The following is an 18,674-nucleotide window of genomic DNA, read 5'->3' as shown; positions in this document are numbered from 1 at the left end:
GATACTGGCTACGCAGCAGGGATATGCCAAGGAGGTGAGGATGGGGTGCGTAGGCCGAGTCCACAGAACAGTTCTGATATGTTGTGCGCCACCCCCCCCCCCCCCCCCCCCAAAACTGGTATCCAAATCATGCTATCATACTGTTTAATTTAGTTATTTTAACCATCTGAATCCGATTGAAATAACAAATATAAATATGAGTCTACATATTTTTTTCGGAGAAATTTCGATTTCCTGTTCTACTTCTCTTCTTTTTTTCTATAATTGTTACTATCATTTTGTTCAACGTTAAAGTTTCCCTAGAAATTTCAATTTCTGGTTTTAGTTCTTTCTCTCTTTTTTTCTGTTCTTATTCTTCCTGCAATACAGTTGCACTCTACTAGGCGCAAACCATTTAGTACCACTAGAATTTGGGTCTGTTGTTATTTTGTCCGTTCCATTCAAAAACGACAGCAACCAACAGAAAATTCTTTAGAAAATGTCATGCAAACCTTAAAACAACAGGAATGCCTAGCCCTATTGCGAATCACATTTGTTTGCGGTTGAATTACTTCAAGATGTATGAACAATGATGCTGATGTGTAGTGTTTCATTTGCCCTGGGTTTTGGTTATTCAGATAATCCTCATCTTAATGACTTTTGCAGCACATCAAACACGCAGAAACGTGAAAAGGCTTTGCGTGTCTGGACCTATTCTTGGAAGAACAATGGTAACAAACCTCAATTAACATGACAGAAGAATCAAGATGATGTTTGGGGGTTAGGAAGTTTCTTAGGTCTTTTTTTTACAGTGGAAGTTTCTTAGGTCTACGAACCTGGTCCTTGTAAAATTTCCATCTTGTATCTGTTTATCTTGGATTGGACGCTCTGGACGAGATAACATACGTGGACGCTCTGGACGGCCGAGCTTGCCTGTCTGTTTATCTTGGAAGGCCACGTATGCAATCTCGGGTCTGTTTGGTTGGAGGGCACACGTTGTGCTAGGGAATTTTTTTACTATTAATTACTAGTATTAAATGAAAGCAATTTGCAAAATTAACTTTACAATTCCTGCGCTATTTCGCTAGATGAATCTAATAAGACCGTTGACCGCACGATTAGAAGATGTTTACTGTAGCATTACCGTATCCAATTATGAATTAATTATCATTATTAGATTCGTCGTGAAAAGTTACACTCATATGTTAAAAAGTTTTGCAAATAAATTTTATTTAGTACTCCGTACATGGAGATTAGTATAAATCACTGTTCATTAACACAACAAACCAAATAGGGCCCTCGTTCCAACCAAACCAATAAAACTAACCAATATTGTTTCCGTATTTGTCAGAGGCACACGCACATCACTCGTGGACTCGTGGTGGCGTTGGCTCAGTGGTAGCACCGCGGCTGCGAGGCTGCCCGCCAGCGTTTCGATCCCCCGTGATCGCAAAGCTGGTGTCTCAGACTACTCGGACAGCTTCGTTTGTGTTGAGTCCGATCAATGCGTGCGCCCAAAATCTTACATAACTTCCAGTACTCCTGGATGCTTTCAAAAAAAAATGTAGAGTGGAGTAGGCCGCATGGCGCCACTCCCTCCTGTCTCGGGCCCACTAGCTTGTACTTTGCCGCTAGTCACCCGTGAGGCCGTGTTTGAGGACCACCCAGCTCAGGGCCTCAGGTCAGGATAGGTTAGCCTCGGAAAAGGGCTTTGGCTTGTGTGTTTATGTCTCTACTTTGAATTTGAATTTGCATGATAGATGGCTAAATAGGCCGCCCGCCCGGAACTATAACTGGCATTGGACTGATATCCAAAATTCAATCTGGAACTATACCTGGCATTGGACTGACATCCAAAAATCCAATTGAAATTCAACTGAAGTCACACAATGATCCATTCAATCCTATGAATTTGTATCTAACATCCAGTCCAATTCTACTTAATCCAAATCCATCTAACAAAATCCAAATTTCAAGCATAACATCACTAGAATAGTGGGAGGCACGGCGAGCCGTAAGGCCTAAACAAGGAGTCGCAAAAGCATCGTTAAATTTGCTTGTTCACCATTATTATGATAGTGCAAGCTTCACAAAAGGCCAGTGTGAAGCTCGCTTCACCATGGGAGGCATGGTCGATGAGCTGCAAAGGAAAGAGGCGCCGACGGCAAGGAGCATGCGTAGGTTGCCTTAGCATATCGTGGTTGCAGTGCAGTGCGCCGAGGCTATTGTTTGTGTCGGGGGAAGTCCAATATAAGTTGGATTATCCAATAGTTTTTTTATGGGAGATTATCCAATAGTTTTTGTTCAATAGGATCCAACGCTGATAGATTTTAGATCAATGGATGTCCAAATCCAACTACGACTAAGTACTTAAATCCAATTGGAACATTGGTTCAGATTCACTGCTGGAATCCACCTGTTTCCTAGGGGTGATCCTGCGTTTTCTAAGGTGATCTGAAATTTTCCTAGGAAAAAACTGTTTCCCTAGGGTTTACATATAAAGTGTAGGGAAATGTCGATTTCTTTAGGAATCAAACTCATTTCCTATGGACATATTGAATCTTTCCCTAGAAAAATGTCGTTCCTAGGGAAATATATGCATGGAGCGCCATCTAAATTCAATTGCATCCTCTCACTCCTCTCTTTCTTATTATGGTCTCCTCTCCCTCGCTCCTGTATCTTATCCTCTCATTCGACACCTCTCTCTCGCCGGCAAATGCAGGGGCGCTTAGCGAGGTGGAATGGCAGCGCCACGGCTGGCAGAGCGGCGAGCCACGGCGGCTCGGCTGCGACGGCGCGCGGCAGGTGGAGCAGCAATGTGTGTGGCCTGTAGCAGCGCGCGGCTGCCGGGCACGAAGGCCAGTCGGGCGGTGCGCGGTGGGGTGAAGCGGCTCTGGTGCAGCCAGGCAACAGCATCAGCGCTGGTGCGGCGGGCAGAGTAGGGGCGACCACGGCGGGCGGAGCACGGACGCGCGGCGTGGCGGAGCAGTGCCGGCGTGCCCAAGCAGTAGGGGCGGCCACGACGGGCAGAGCAGTGGCGCGCGGCAGTAGACCTGTGGGGTCACGGAGTGGGGTGGAGCAGCGCTTGTGTGGTGGGCGGAGTAGGGGCGACCACGGCGGACGCATGAGCGACACGCCGCGACGGGCCTGCGGGGTCTCGCGGTGGGGCCGAGCAGGAGCGGCACGCATCGGGGTGCAGCGGCACCGGCATGGTGGGCGAAGCAAGGCCACCCGACGATAGGCTTGCGGGGTTGCACGATGGCTAGGCTGGGGCGGAGCGGCTGCGCAGCGGCAGCGGCGTGCTCATTGGCGGGTCAGAGCGCTGCGTGGGGGCAGAGCGGCGGCGGCAGCAGCAGTGCTCGGGGCCGCGGGACAATAATTTTTTTTTATTTTTAAAAGACGATTTCCTTAGGGTTCAAAGTTTCCTATGAAAACATTTCCTAGGATTTTCTGTCAAAATCGTAGGGCGCTTCTCATTTCCCTAGAAGTTTTTCCTTACCAATTTTCTTATGGAAATTCTTGCCCTAGGGTTTTCAACCATTTTCCTGGGGTTTTGATCCTAGGAAACAGGTAGATTCTAGTAGTGATTCAATCCAATCCCAGGAGTACCCAGAACAGCTCGGCACGAGCCCAATGCTACTTGCCCAGGTACGACACGGAAGCAGAACCGGGTTGTGTGGCGTGGCATGACCGCCGCCGAGGGGTAGAGCCAGTGGCCCAAGCCTGTCACACCCGGTTTTTAAAGAAAACCGAATGCATAACTATATATATATATATATGCTAGAATCAAGTTTCATACATATCGTGATGTCATAATGGCATAATGAGTAACAATGTCTCGTAAAAGAGACTTATAACACTAAAAAAGGCCTATCAAAGATATGCAGTTTATCATGGAAACGATGACTCTAAACTTCACACACAAATGACGGGGGGTTGCGTGCGCCTAGAACTCAACAATATCTTTAGAAAACTTCACAACAACTTTCTCTTCTGAGCAGTGGTTTTAGAAAGTGTGAGGACATGTCATACTCAATAAGTATATTAGGAAATAAATGACAACTGGTTGAATAAAGTGGTAAGCATTTTAATTAATAGGTTAACATTAGGAGCTAATCAAAACATTGTTTTTAATTAAGTAAACATGTGAGTGTCCGAGCTGCTCTTGACCGTGAGCATAGCTGATATATCAGTTTTCACTCTGCAGAGGTTGCACACTTTCACCACAAGTCGTGTTACCCGTCACACGGTGCTTATCAGGCACACTCACCACACTTTCTTAGGTATGACTGCATGGGTATACTGTGAGACCTTTATAAAAACTCCCTAACCAATAATAGGCCACTAAGGTTTCAGCCACTAGGAGAGTGCACCCTCCTCCAAAGCGGGCTTTCGGTAGGCCGAGTACCCCTCTTAAACCTAGTCCCTCTTCTTGCGCCTTTCGATAAGCTACCAACAAGCTAGAGAAATCTAATTAATCAGCCAAGACCAGAGTCATATAGTCCTTGTGGTTGCGCTGCTTCCCAGGTGGTCGCCATGGTTGATTTAATTAACTTCACCAAATCATCATACTTTTCCAAAAGATATACATTAAAGTCTCATGTCTCAAGTATCATTGGTGTAAACCACCCATAACTATTGTTCAGCAACTAAGCAAACTACCCAAAAGATTTGATAAAAGTAACCTGACTATTTAAGGACATGGATAATCAATAACTATAATAGGTATCCATCAATTTAATGCTTGCAAGCAAAAAATAAATGTTATTAGGAAGGAATATGATCAAGGTATATACTTTCCTTTAATCCAAACTAATAGTTGCTCAGAGTCTTCAACACTTACTCTTGAAACTCTTAACCTTAAACTCTCGAGTTGCGTTCCTTTCTACTCGCGACAAGCATCAGGCACAAACATACAAGAACAAACAAGCACAGCTAAGAACACATGACCAAACAGAAGAAAGCATAGAAGAAGAACAATCTAAAAGATAGGGCTCGGGGCTACGATTGAGCTACGGTTGAAAAGATAAAACTAACAGAAGATTTGTGTTATAACAAAGAGAAACTATAAGATGGATTTATTTTGATTATAAAAACACATGTAAAAGGTATTTAAAAGAAACATCTAGATAAACTAAATTATATTGGATTATATTTGTCAAGACGAGTTAAACTTAGTCGAGTTTCATTTATCAAGTTTCAGTATAAATTATACCAGTTAATTATCTAACTAGCAAATAAAAGACATATGAGAACAACTAAATATAAAACTTTAAAATCCGTGTTTGAGCTAAACAAATTATTTAGAAACACATTTAAGTTGAGGTTTAATCAAATTAATATTATTTATGAAAACCGATGTTGAACGATAATTTGCTTTTAATTAGAAAGCTAGTTTAAATAGACATTAATAAAATTAATTATAATTAATTACAAAATACGAACTACGGCACAACTGCGCTGCTAACTTAATCTCATGCGAAAACAAAGCTAGCATAACAAGAACAAATTAAAACGGAGCTAAAATGATGGAACTATAGAAGAAACATGGCTGTAGAGATCTATTTGCGATAAAACATGACCGGATTGTAAAAGCTGGGGCTTCCTTGTGGCTGGTGGACAGGACCAGACCAAATTTGATTTAGGGCACAACAGAGCGTGGGGAGCGGGGGAATTGAAAGAGAAGGTCGAGGGAGATCCATTTTATACCTTACTTGCTGCGGGGATGGATTGTGGTGGCCAGACCTGCAGCCGTAAGGAGGCGCCAGAGGTGGCGGCAGCCAGTCGTCCTAGCAGCGTCGTTGGTTGTCGCGTGCAGGGGCACCGAGCTGCAGGGGCGAAGGCCAGTTCAAGGCACTAGGATTGGCACTCCAGAATTAGTCTATCACACTCCCTCCATTTTACTCTAGCCTCACTACTGCCGAGTGTAAACACCGCATAGCCCAGCCCTTGTGAGAGGCGAGTCCGCTTACACATCGCACCTCACTTACACGTTCGTCCTCATTTCGCGTAAAAGGGTTAACCCGAAGGTGCTATGGCTGGAGGACAAAGGATTATAAGTTGGCTCCACCCTTGCTCAACTAGCAAGGTGGTACTAAACATGTGTGCACGCAGCACTCATGGGCCACAACTGGGCCACATCCAAATTGGGCCGGATGTCACACCCCCCCCCTCAAAGAACCCGACATCCTCGTCGGTCCAACTCACCCACACTAGGCAAATTTCCAAGAACGTTTCCCCTTGGCACATGCTTGTACGTCCAGTGCCGAAGCCTTATGCCATACCGTGTGTCCCTAATCGGGTACACACGCGCCATGCGCCATATGGCCGCACTGGCTCCACCCTTGCTCAACTAGCAAGGTGGTACTAAACATGTGCACGCAGCACTCATGGGCCACAACTGGGGCACATCCAAATTGGGCCGGATGTCACACCGAACCCGACATCCTCGTCGGTCCAACTCACCCACACTAGGCAAATTTCCAAGAACGTTTCCCCTTGGCGCATGCTTGTACGTCCAGTGCCGAAGCCTTATGCCATACCGTGTGTCCCTAATCGGGCACACACGCGCCATGCGCCATATGGCCGCACACTAACCCATACGCGCAACTGCGAGGGTCGGCTTTGATACCATTTGTAATACCCTGCCCCCAACACCGCATAAACAAGCCCTTCCGAGGGGTGAACCCGCTTACACATAGAACCTCACTTACGCTTTCATACTCGCTTCTCGTAAAAGGGTCAACTCGAAGGTGCTATGGCTGGAGGTCAATGGCTCATAAGTTGGCTCCACCCTTGCTCAACTAGCAAAGTGGTACTAAACATGCGCACGCAGCACTCATGGCCACAACTGGGCCACATCCAAATTGGGCCAGATGTCACACCGAGCTGGGCTGAGCAGAAGACGAGGCATGGTAGGGCAGGCACACCGGTTCTCGGCCATCTTTCATTAGCGACAAGGGGATTAGATGGGAACGAGACCACGATTGTGTGAGGGCCAAGCGGATTAGGGGGACGGTAGCATGATGCGAGGCGAGCAGGAGTCGGGGAAGGTCTGGCGTGTGCGCGGCAGTAGGGAGGCTGGCCCTCACGGGACCCATCCCCTTTTGCGTGAGCGCAGGGGCACTGCCCTGGGCAAGCACACCAAGGTAGGAGCCTGGCGGGCTGGCGGCGGCGGGGCTGGCGCAGATGCTATGCTAAGAGATAGCTAGAGAGAGATCAAGGGGGTTTTATATTTTTACCATCATATCGGATGGCAATGATTCGAATATCACTCTTAAAATGACGCCTATGACTTTAGTATTTTTGTTTCGCGGCTCTTTCATTTTTACCACATTTGCCTATGTGGCACGCCACGGCGGCCTGACAGGCTGGCGCCCAATTAGCTCAGAGTGCGAAATGTCCTCTCCGCCCCTGATCTCCTCCTCTCTTATCCCTCTCCGACAACTGGGTCCCGTAGCTCCTCTCACTACCAGGTGGGCCCCACTTATCAGCTTCATCTCCCACCTCCAGCGCCATGGCCAACTTGGCACTGCCAGGCACGATGGCGGCGGCGGGGATCGCACCAGTAGGGCAGTGGGGCTCGCCCGCGGCTAGGGCAGCCTGTCAATGCTGGCGCGCCCGTGGCGTCATGCAGGCCCGAGCAGGAGCCGCTGCGACGGAAGCGCATGAGCTGCGGGCCGGCCAATGGCGGGGAAGGGGAAAAAGGCCGCGAGGAAGCGAATCACGCGAGGAAGCTCACTGTGGGCTCGAATTGGCGGGGAAGTGGCCGGAGCAAGGGGACGGATCGACGCGCGGCCGGAGCTTCAGTGAGGCTCCAATGGCGGTCGGCCTAAGCGGAGGTCTATTCGGGGACGAGCTCGCTTGCGGCCCAGACCATCCGCGCTGCGGTCTTTGAGCGGGCCAACCCTTTCGCTCCGGTGCTCTCCCGTGCCGCACCCATGGTCGCGGGTCGATCCTGGGGCCTCGCCGGCGTCCGGCGAGGGTGGTGGCATGACTTCCTCGTCTAAGGAGATCTTAGGGAGAGGCGCGTCCGGGTCGACCGCGGCCATGGCCGCCTCTGCAATGGGCGGCGGCACGGGGGAGCAGAGCCGGCTGGTGTTCATGGGCAAGGGCGCCGGAGGTAGAAGACGAAGCTGACGAGTGGAGCCCATCTGACAATGAGAGGTGCTGCGGGATTCGGTTGTAGAAGGAGAAGAGATGAGGAGATCAGGGGCAGGGAGGACATTTCGTACCTCGATTTGACTGGGCACCAACGTGTGAAGCCACCATGGCGTGCCACGTAGTCAAATGTGGTAAAAATTAAAGAGCCGCCAAGCAAGAATGCTATAGTTGTCGGCGTCATTTTAAGAGTGATATTCGGATTATTACCACCCGATATAATGGTAAAAATGTAAATACCCCGAGAGATTGATGGACAGATGAGAGACGGAGATAATGAGAGCTCGTATGTACTTTCCACAAGATAGATACGAGTGCTAAGTTTAAAGTCCAAGGCCCAGTTGACGCATGGCAGGACCCAGCACGCAGCTGCTGAACAGGGATCCTATCCATCTTCTGGAAGAAAGTTGTGTAAGTATCTTGTAATGTCTGAGATTCGTGCAGATGATTTGAAGAGTTGACTAGATGCTTATGCGGGGATCAAACATTGAAATAAAGGCTACAGCCAGCGTTCAGCACGCTAGACGTCATATGGCCTCTTTGGATGGCTAGGATGGCTGGACTGGCTGGGGATGGTGGCTTATGAGAACAGTGTAGAAACAATTCTCGCTATAGGGGCTTTCCAGCCAACCTAGCCCAGCCGGCCTCTTCTCCAGCAAGCTATAGGGGCTTTCCAGCTAACCCAGCCCAGCCGACCTCTTCTCCGGCAAGCCGAATGGGCTAATAGTTTAACACACACGTGGCATGCTGGCATTGGTGGGATGGTGGGCGAGTTGAGTTTGAATTTAATATTTCAAATGCATTTTCCTCTTAAACCGCTTATCCATTTTTTAAAAAGATTTGAACCATGATGTTCTTTAGATTTAATGCAATAAAATAAGATCCAATATAAATATAATTCATTTTATTTTGAGATTTAACATTTTCACTATACTATTTCAAAATTTTAAATACACCACTTTAACAATTTACATATACCATTTCAGCATGACCATACAAAATGTTGAATCTAGTTTATTTGAAGTGTTGGATTTAATATTTGCAAATGTTGAATATATTATTTTAAGATGTTGAAGATACTAGATCAACATCTATTCGTGTTCTTTTTGCAAGAAAAGAAAAGAAAAGAAAAGGGAGCATCACCATTTTTAAAAGGAAACGACGAGAGAGTGAGAGGAATAAGTTGCTGGTGACCGAATCGTTGGGCGTGGAGCATGCATGCCGTGGGCTGCTTGCATTGTGGTTTGTGGTTGTAATATGTATGATGATGGGCTGCTACGTATACTGGATCCAAGATACATAGACTATCGAAGAAAGATAGGTGCCCCCGCTGCAGAAGGAGTTCGCAGGCAGCCAGCGGGAGGCCACTAGTCCAAAGTGAAACCGCAAAGCGGAGAAGCAAAGCCGTTAGTCGGTCGATTATTTTTTTTCTACCCATCGTCAATGAGCACGGTGCTTTGCTTCTTTTTGGTATCTTTCTATTTTTCTACTCCAATTTTTGTAATACCATCTTCAAGACCTCAACACTTTTTTTGAGTTGATTCAACATTCTGAAAAGATTAATTCTACACTTTTGATAAACTAACTCAACATTTTTAGAATAATTGTTGAAGTAGTATAGTACATATGTTGAAACGATGTATTCAAAATGCTGAGATAGCATATTGAAATGTTGAATTTTAAAATAAAAAAACAAAATAACATATTGGATCTTATTTTATTCCATTATTTTTGAAAAATATTCTAGTTCAAACGGATCCTCAATCGGATTTGTAGTTTAAGTGAAAAGATCATTTGAAGTTATGAACTTGATTAGCTTTCCAACCACGTCCCTTCACTCTTGCTGCAACACTTGCCTACTTCATGCTGACTGTCTGCTCGGCTCCCGTCCGTCCCGCGCAGCTGCTACTCACCTCATTTAATCCTGTCCTTTTATTTTAATGAGCACGGATCTTCAACAGTAGAAGACATCTAACAAAATATATTCGCGAAGATATAAAGGTTTTACGGGAGATACTTCCGTGACGATAACAAAAGAGGACTCGGGATGTTAAGTACTTAAGTTTCAGTTATGGTGGGGCCTGCGGAGCTAAAAGATCGTGGGCTGAGGCTATCTCCAACAAGCTACCCATACCACTACCCAAATCCAAAACGGGTGGTGCACAGTGAAAACACATCCTCCAATAGAGTACCCAAAGCAAGTAGCCATTTAGCGTACAGGAGAGAGGAGAGGCAAATATGCGTCGTCCTACCCCACGACCCAAACCTGCGCCATCGTCCATGGTGGGCCCATGAGTACGAGGCGGAGGGAGAGTGCGGCGGTGATGAGGGCATAAGCCCTAGCGGCGGCATCGAAGGTGCCCGGGGTCATGGGCGCCGACGGCCGCGCAGGGGAGCGAGCTTGCCGGGCGGGGTTGAGCCGATCCTCCCGTTCATCTGGCGAGGCGGGCTCGACGATGACCGCGAGGCGGGGAGGGAGGCGCAGGGGCGGCGAGATGCGGTTCGGCCGGGGCGGACGGAGGTGCACAGGGCGATGGGGTCCTGCTTGGGCGACGGAGTTCGACAGCAGCGGCGTGGGATCTGCTGGAGACGAACGGCCTCGTTTGCGTCTGCTGTTGGAGAAGAAAGACTATGGGTCACGTACCCTTTCGCTCAGCGCGACCCAAACTGATGAATGCATCTCCAGTTTGGGTTCGGACTGTTGGAGACAGTCTCAGGGCAGAAACGCAGGAGCTGTAGGGGAAGTAGGGGTGGGCGCCGGGCAGCATTAGAGCAATAGGCGGTTCGGCGCCCGTGACGAGGCGAACGAGCGGTGCCCAGGGGCGGGGCGAGCGACGACGGTGCTGATCCCTAAAGCTGGCGGTGACAATAATATAGTATCATCGGAGAATGTCAAAAGCAAGATAAGAAATTTCGAGCCTGATTTGATCAGGGTAAAATCAATGATATAGTATCATCGGAGAATGTCAAAAGCAAGATAAGAAATTTCGAGCCTGATTTGATCAGGGTAAAAGATTAGAGATCGATGGGGGCAAAATGAGTTAATCCAGCCCGGGAACAAAAGAGAAAGAATTTTGTTAGCTTAGAATATATTTGACTTAGAAAAGTCTAGATAAATCTTTTTTTCCATAAAAAATATATTCTATAAATACAAAAAATTCTAAGGAAATTTTTTTGAGATAGTTTGGTACCGAGGAGTCCAAATAAAGTACTTGGATCTAGTGAAAAATATTCAACAACTTTCCATTAGATAGATTTAGCTCTAGAAACAATAAGAATAATTGCTAGAATAATCTAAAAAAATATCAAAATATTTAGAAAATATTTAAAAAGATATTCACAACCCAAAATTAAAATTTTGGGGTGTGACAAGGCCCGGCACATCAAGTTATCAAACCAGCCTGAAGTACGATAGGCTAACGGGCTCCTCGAGGCACGAAACGGCCCACATAGCCTGCACGCAACATGCCGCCGACATCTGCTAGTAGGGATATAAATGATACGAATATTTTCCGACCGACTGACCAACTGAAAGGGGTTAGATGGTGATTCGGATATTATTTTCGAATATCTACGTATTTTTTTAGATATCGGATCGTATATCGGATACTTCATTCGGATATGAGGATATCGGATATCCGCTCGAATAATCTGGATATTCGAGTCGGATACTAGGTACTAATAGTTGTATTATACCAAATATATATTGATATAAATTAATAAATGGACGAGTTTTTTCTACACTCGCGTGTAGCTACTCTCATCATCAGTATACCCTCGTGTGTATGTCCGCATATTGATTTATCACTTTGAGTATGTTCATATACCTATTCTAAGATACTTCAAAAGTATATAAATGAAAAATTTCAAAAACAACCCTATTTTTTAAATATGCTATGACTATACCTTAGTATTAGTATATAAAATAAGTATGTTCATATACTCTATGTATGGTCACATACCTAACATACATATCATCATATATATATATATTCTAGTATGAACACATACTTCACATACATATTCTTCGTTGGATCTTCCTATATCATGAGATACACATGTGGGAGTAGCTACAAGCGAGTGTAGAAACAAATTTTTCTTAATAAATATCTTATTTAATTTCTAAAAATTTATAACTAATTCATTTCAAATCGGAAAAATATAAAATTAGCACAAAAAATTTCTAAAAATATAATCTATCTATTGGTACTCAACTGGATTAATAAAATAAATCTTATTTAGTCTCTAAAAAATTATAACTAATTCATTTTCAAATAAGAAAACTATAAAATCAGTAGCAATTTTTTTATAAAATTAACTTATTTATTCCTAGTATAGTTTGAGAACTAAACTCAAACTCTTACAATATTTAGACTTGTTCCATTTTGATATAAACTCAACATAGTATAACAATTCAAACCCTAGCAATAATTTGATTGCTCCTTATATTTATGAATGTAATAATTCAGAATGTTAATATTGTGTAGTGGAGTGCCCCAAAATGGTATGTAATCTGTATTTAATTTGGTTAATCAAGTACAATTTAGTTTGAATAGCCTCCTGGAACAGACTAAGTGATATGAGTGCTCGTCAAGTATCACTAATGTAATAAGTTATAATGTTGTTAATTGAGTGTCTCCGACCTAAGCTGTGTAGCAAGTTGGAATGTCGTGTAATCGAATCCCTCTTATCTTTATGATAAGATAGAAATATTATGCAATTGTTTGTTAATTTGCTTTGTTAACCATAACCTAGTAAAGATTTGGACTCATATATATGGTCTTAGATGTGATATGAATAACTATCACCTTTACTCGATATCCGAAGAAATATCCATGTTCAATATTATCCGCATCCGGTTCGCTCCATTCGACACATATCTATTTGTATTCGTACCGAAGCAATCCACGTTCATATTTGTATCCGAGTCTATCCGTGTTCATATCCGAATCCGATACAAAATGTAAAAACAAATATAATATCAGTGATATCCGTCTGTATCCGTATCTGCTAGCTCACATAAAGTCGACTTTCTCTTGCACTCCGCCGCCTAGCTTGTTGTCACAGCCCCCTACACCATCGTGGTTGTTTGTCGTCTGAACCTCCTGCTCGCCACAACCCCCTTGTTGTGGCCGTCGCCGGCTAACAGATGGGAGGACAAGGCACTGGCATCAGCAATCGGAAAGGAATGAGGAAGGGGGAGGCATAGGACGAAGAAAAGGGATGAGGAAGGGGGAGGCATAGGACCAAGAAAAGCTAGCAGAGAGCGTCGGGTGCATCCGTCCATCCTGCCCTAAATCTAGGAGCGACGGATTAGATTTGTTGCGGTAGGCAAGGAGCTTAGCAGGCCCAGATGCTTCATATATGGGCTGAAGTTGAGTGGAGTTAAGAGGGCTGTTTTGTGCCAGACTCTAAAATCCGTGCCGGGCCGAGCCGCCCGCCGTGCCATTGTGACGGCCCAAGCACATCATGGAGTACCAAACCGTACCGGATCAAGCATGATGAACATTGGCCCGTGCCGTGCTTGGGTTGAGCCAAACAATCGTGCCTAGGAAGTTTTATCTACTATACTATCTAAAAAGAACGAAGTGAGTTTACCGGGGGCGTCTATTTATCGCTTTCTGCGATTGGAACTCGTCCAATCGCAGAAGCGAGCTGCGCCCCCGCCGCCGCCGCCGCCGCCGCCCCCGGCTCCGGCGGCCTCCGCCGCCCTCCATCGCCGCCACGCTAACCGAGCCCGCCGCCGCGCCGTCTAGCCACCGCCGCGTCATCTTCTCTTCGCCCCCGCCACCGGCACCGCCCACCGGAGGTCCGGCCCCGCCCGCCGCGCCCTCCGCCGGCCGAGCCGCCTCCACCGCCGGGCTGCCGCCGCCGCCGGGCCCTCCTCTAGATCCAGAGGCCATGGAGCCCTCCGGCAACCCGGAATAATAACCTCCGCCGCCTCCCGCCGCCACCCCGGCCGCCGACGACCTCGCCGGCGGCCGCCCGACCCACCTCCCACCCCTCGCCGGCCACCCCCTCCCCCACCCCTCCCTCTCATCTGGCTCGCCGGCCACTTCACCCTCCCCTAGTTCGGGGAGGAAGATGAACAGGGCGGGGCTATTCTTCTGCGACGCATCGGCTGGCAGTCGCGCGCGCGATGAATAGCCCCCCGAGTTTACCCCTCCCATGGGTCTGCCTCCCCTTGAGTCTGCCAGCATCGCATCTCGGTCGTTGGATTGTCATACCGCGTGATCTCGACCCTCCAATCGAACCCCGATCCGCTTCGCGTCTCACCTCCCTCCGCACGCCACGCCTCCCCGATGGTTCCTCCGCCCCTGCAACCTTCTCCACGCCGCGCGCTCCAACCGCCCCCTCCGCACGCCGAGAAAATTGCAAAAATAGGACTGCAATCGTTGTGCTTCGCATATTTGCCATGTCAAACGTTGACATCGTAAAATTGGGACTCCAAATAGGTATCTCTTGATTATACTGCCATTTTGGGTATTTTCACTTTTTTTGCTTTTCTTTTCAGGTATTTGGCAGAATGAAAGGACCTTCTTGCCCCCTCTGTATTTGCATGCTCATGGACAAAATCGGCGACGTATTCTCCTATCGCGACAGGAAGGAAACTGTAGCATCGTTGCCTCCGGACCTCCAGCGGCTGCCCTACCGCCGGCCACCGCCCCACCGCCGCACGCCGATCCCCGCGCCCTCGACGCGCTCACGACCCAGCGCCATGGCTGCGCCTGGCGTGCCCCAGGGCAGCCGCTGCCTGGCTGCGCCCGGCATGGCCGCGCCTGCCCCGGCCGAGGGCGGAGGCAGCCTGGCTGCGCTCGGCGTGGCCGCGCTTGCCCCGGTTGCGCCAAGCCAGCCCAATGCCACCAGAGCCAGCGTATCTGTGCCCGGCGTGGCCATCCTGCCTGCCCCAATCAAGGGCACCTCGGCCTATCTTGGCCCGGCGTGGCTGCAGGCCCACGGCAGCTGCAGCAGCCTGCCTGCCAGGGGTGGCGGCGGGCAGCCAGCCAGTCTGCTAGGCAGGGCCAGCGCCAGCGGCGGACCTGCCCGGCGATGGTGGCGGCGGCTGTCTATCCTGTGAATGCTCCGGCCGGCCATAATCCATACACATGGGCAAAAGAGACATATCCCACTTTAAATACATGAAAAAGAAAAGACAAAAGATGAAAAATATTCCAAATGGCAATATAATCAAGTGCTTAGCGTTTGGAGTCCTATTTTTACGATGGCGATGTTTGGAATGGCAAATATGCGAAGCGCATTGTTTCGAGTCCCATTTTTACAATTTTCTCCCGCACGCCTCCCCGACGGTTCCTCCGCCCCTATGACCTCCTCCATGCCGCGTGCTCCAGCCGCCTCTCTCTCGCGCCAGCCACACCCGTCTTGCCGTCCTGAAAGCGCCGGCCCTCCGCACCGCCGGCCCTCCGCCGTCGTCTGGTCCTCTGCCTCTGCGCGCCCCTGCGGCCTCGCACCGCGCCGCCGTCCTCAGGTTCTCTGCGGCGTAGGCGGCGTCCCTGCAGCACCAGAGGGCCGCCCCGTCGTTGTCTCCCCTGCCACTATCTACCGGCACCGTCCAACATCTGCTGTCATCCTCCACCACGAGGGGTGCCCCTATTCACCGTCGTGAGAGGGTCCCCGTCCGCCTTACGATGTATTCCCCGTCGCGCGGCCACGCCACCATCCCCTTCGAGGCTTCGACCGGTGCAGGTCAGGTGTAGGGGCCGCCCGCGAAAAGGGGCGGACGAGCCGCTGCAGGTGCCCTCTCTCGCTGCACCACCGTATGACTCCCGCTGCCCCCGCCAGTGCAGATCAACCAATCTCAGTCTCCCTGTCAGGTTTGGAGAGGTAAACTTGTTGTCTTCCCCTTCCTGCAACTGCGGATGGATCAAGCTGATTCAAAAAAATGCAGATTCAATGTGTTTCTGTGGAGCTGGGTGACATCACGGGATTCTACATGATCGACGAGGAGGGCGTGCTGCAGTCGGTGGACGTCGGCGAGTAAGAAGAAAGATCAGAGTTGCTTCCATAATATTTATGTTTGGGATATTTGAATGTTTATTTATGTACTTCTTAAAAAAGTTTATTTATGTAATGTAACTTTCAATTTTGCGTGTGCTTAGGGAAGAGGAGAACGGGGAAACTTTGATTGGGAGATGACAACAGTAATCATGTGGTGCACCTGAAGGTTCAGTTTGAGGATAATATTCAGGTGATATACCGAATTCATTTTAGTAAAGCCAAATTGTGTTAAGCATTATCACAATATATAATGTTAAGCATAAAGACACAAACCACGGATGGTCGGATGTGTTTCTGCACATAATGCTTTTACTGTTTCCATCCTTCGATGCTTTAGAGACTCATAAGGCCTGGTGTAGTGCAGAAAACCCACAAAATGTTTCTAATTGTCAGCTACTATCTAAAAGTCAGCTTGTTGATTTCATTAATCACATTGCATTAATAGTATTTCCTTTCGATCTGTTCACTTATGGGCTTAGTGAGTGTTTTATCGTTCTCTGCTAATTCAATGTGGGTTGTGTGATTGATCCAGTAGCATCTTGAGACTGCAAGTGAAAGAGTGAAAATAGAAGCTGCTATCAGAATCCTTGAAAAAAACAATCTTGCTTGGGAAATCTAAAGCATTGTAACTGAATCTAACCAAGTGATCTATTAAAGCTGATCAAACCATCTGTAGTTGTAATACAAAATTTCACATTTACAAAATTTGGATCGCAAATATATTCCCAGAGTTTAAGCACCCTTGTTTAGATGATGTGAGCCGACATGCTTATGTTTGCTGCTCTGGGAAGCACGGTGAAAGCTTTTATTTCTGGCAAGCTCCAGCATCAATCCGAACATTCCCATAGGCTGCATTGGACCTTGATCTTTGTGGCAAGGCCACTTACGCAAATAGTTAGGTTGTAACAAATCTTTGAACTGCTGGTAGAAAATTGAGGGAGTTAGATGTTGTCACAGGTTATATTATGTACAATTCTGGCCAATAGTCTGTTGTTTTCTAAGTGACCTTCATTAGCTAATTTACTTTATGCTATCATTGTTACATTTCAGACTGCAGTCGAGTATATGTTAGTAAACTCAGTTTTTTTTGTTGCTTAATCAAGTGTTATATTACACAATTTTCCAAAATTTTGCCCATGGATATTTAGTTGACCTGATCTCTAAATTTAGGTCTTTGATGGGAGGAGTTTGAGTATGAATTAAAGGCCAATACTGCACAGGGAGCAGGCCTCGCCTAGAGGCTCCCGGTGTGAAGCTAAGAGGGATATGTGGGGAACCTTCCTGGGGGTGTCAATATGTTTACTCTTGCTAACCTGTTCAACGAACAATGGGAGATCCTGGAAGCGAGGTTCATCTATGACAGGGATAGTTCGAGATCAAGGGGGTTCGGTTTTGTCACATGTGCCTCTGATGAAGGGGTTGAGGATCTGTCACCGAATCTTGATGGCGCTGTGAGTTCACAATCTCATTTGTCCTTAGTTGTTTGCTTATAATGTGCCTTTTACGACTTATTTCTTATATTCCAGAAATTCATTCATCTAATCATATATATGCAGTTTTTTCGTGAGCTGTGAAGCTTCTCCCGGTTAGAGTTCTACACATGGTTTTTGTTTGGTGATGAAGTGGTACTGTCTTCAAGAAACAAATGAAGGATTGCATCCTATGACATTACAGAATGTCACCTGTTGTGTCGGTGAGCGCACTTTGACCACTAAACTCCAGTGTCCAATTCCTTTCAGATGTCTCCTTAAAACTGGAAACGTTTGCCCAATCACTGATATGATCCATTTGGTCCCCCACTTTTGGAATTTCTAGAACAAAAGGAAGGAATAATATGAAGTTCTTTATCTGAAAGTTTATCATTTTGATATTTTGCAAATAGTCTTACGATGAAGAAGCATTGCAAACATGGCCATTTCGGTACTAATCTTGGTCCAGTATGTGTGCAATGTGTTGGTATCATGTTGAAATGGAGATATGCTTGTAGCTGAAGTAAGAAATTGGCCTCCAACTTTAACTTCTTCATATTGTGTTGTGAACCTTTTGAAAGAAGAAATAAGGCAGAAAGGAGAGCAGCAGATTGCCACAACAACTGAGCTCAAGAAGTCTCACACTAATTTTTTTTGTTTTACAATGATCTCCCCTTTTGCCTTTTGTTATGCATCACGGTAAATTCTAAACCACATGTTGTAGTTATTTTAGTTCAGTGCCAGCCAAATTTCTGGTTGGCTGATTTAGAATTGATTTACGTATTTTTCTATTTGTTAGTTTCCAATTTGATACTCTAGACCTATACTGTTTTGAGCAACATTCTGTGGATGGTTTTGGCAAATGTGATTATGATTTGAATGAGGAAATGTTATAATGTCTTAATTTGACGGTTTGGGTTAGTAACAGTGAGTACTCATTAGATTACTTTAAAAAATCACTGTTTACTGTATCTTTTAGTCAGCATTGAATTTAACACCCATAGCAACCCACGGGCATTCAACTAGTAGATATATAACTAGAATTCTAAT

General features: G+C 46.8%; 1 long non-coding RNA gene across 2 annotated transcripts; it reads left to right on the top strand.

Annotated features, from left to right (window-relative positions):
- The first annotated feature begins 15,613 nt into the window (after positions 1-15,613).
- On the top strand, positions 15,614-18,533 carry LOC120644246. 2 transcript variants are annotated; one of them, XR_005663540.1, is made up of 5 exons: positions 15,614-15,971; positions 16,046-16,134; positions 16,257-16,345; positions 17,326-17,606; positions 17,712-18,533. It is a non-coding gene; the product is annotated as an uncharacterized LOC120644246 (long non-coding RNA). The 2 variants fall into 2 exon arrangements; XR_005663539.1 differs by having other exon boundaries at positions 15,614-15,981.
- The last annotated feature ends 141 nt before the right edge of the window (positions 18,534-18,674 follow it).

The sequence above is a fragment of the Panicum virgatum genome, chromosome 8K (genome assembly GCF_016808335.1).
Source record: "Panicum virgatum strain AP13 chromosome 8K, P.virgatum_v5, whole genome shotgun sequence".
NCBI classification, from domain to species: Eukaryota; Viridiplantae; Streptophyta; class Magnoliopsida; order Poales; family Poaceae; genus Panicum; species Panicum virgatum.
Note: the sequence above shows the minus strand (reverse complement) of the source record. Positions and strands in the feature narration are given on the sequence as shown.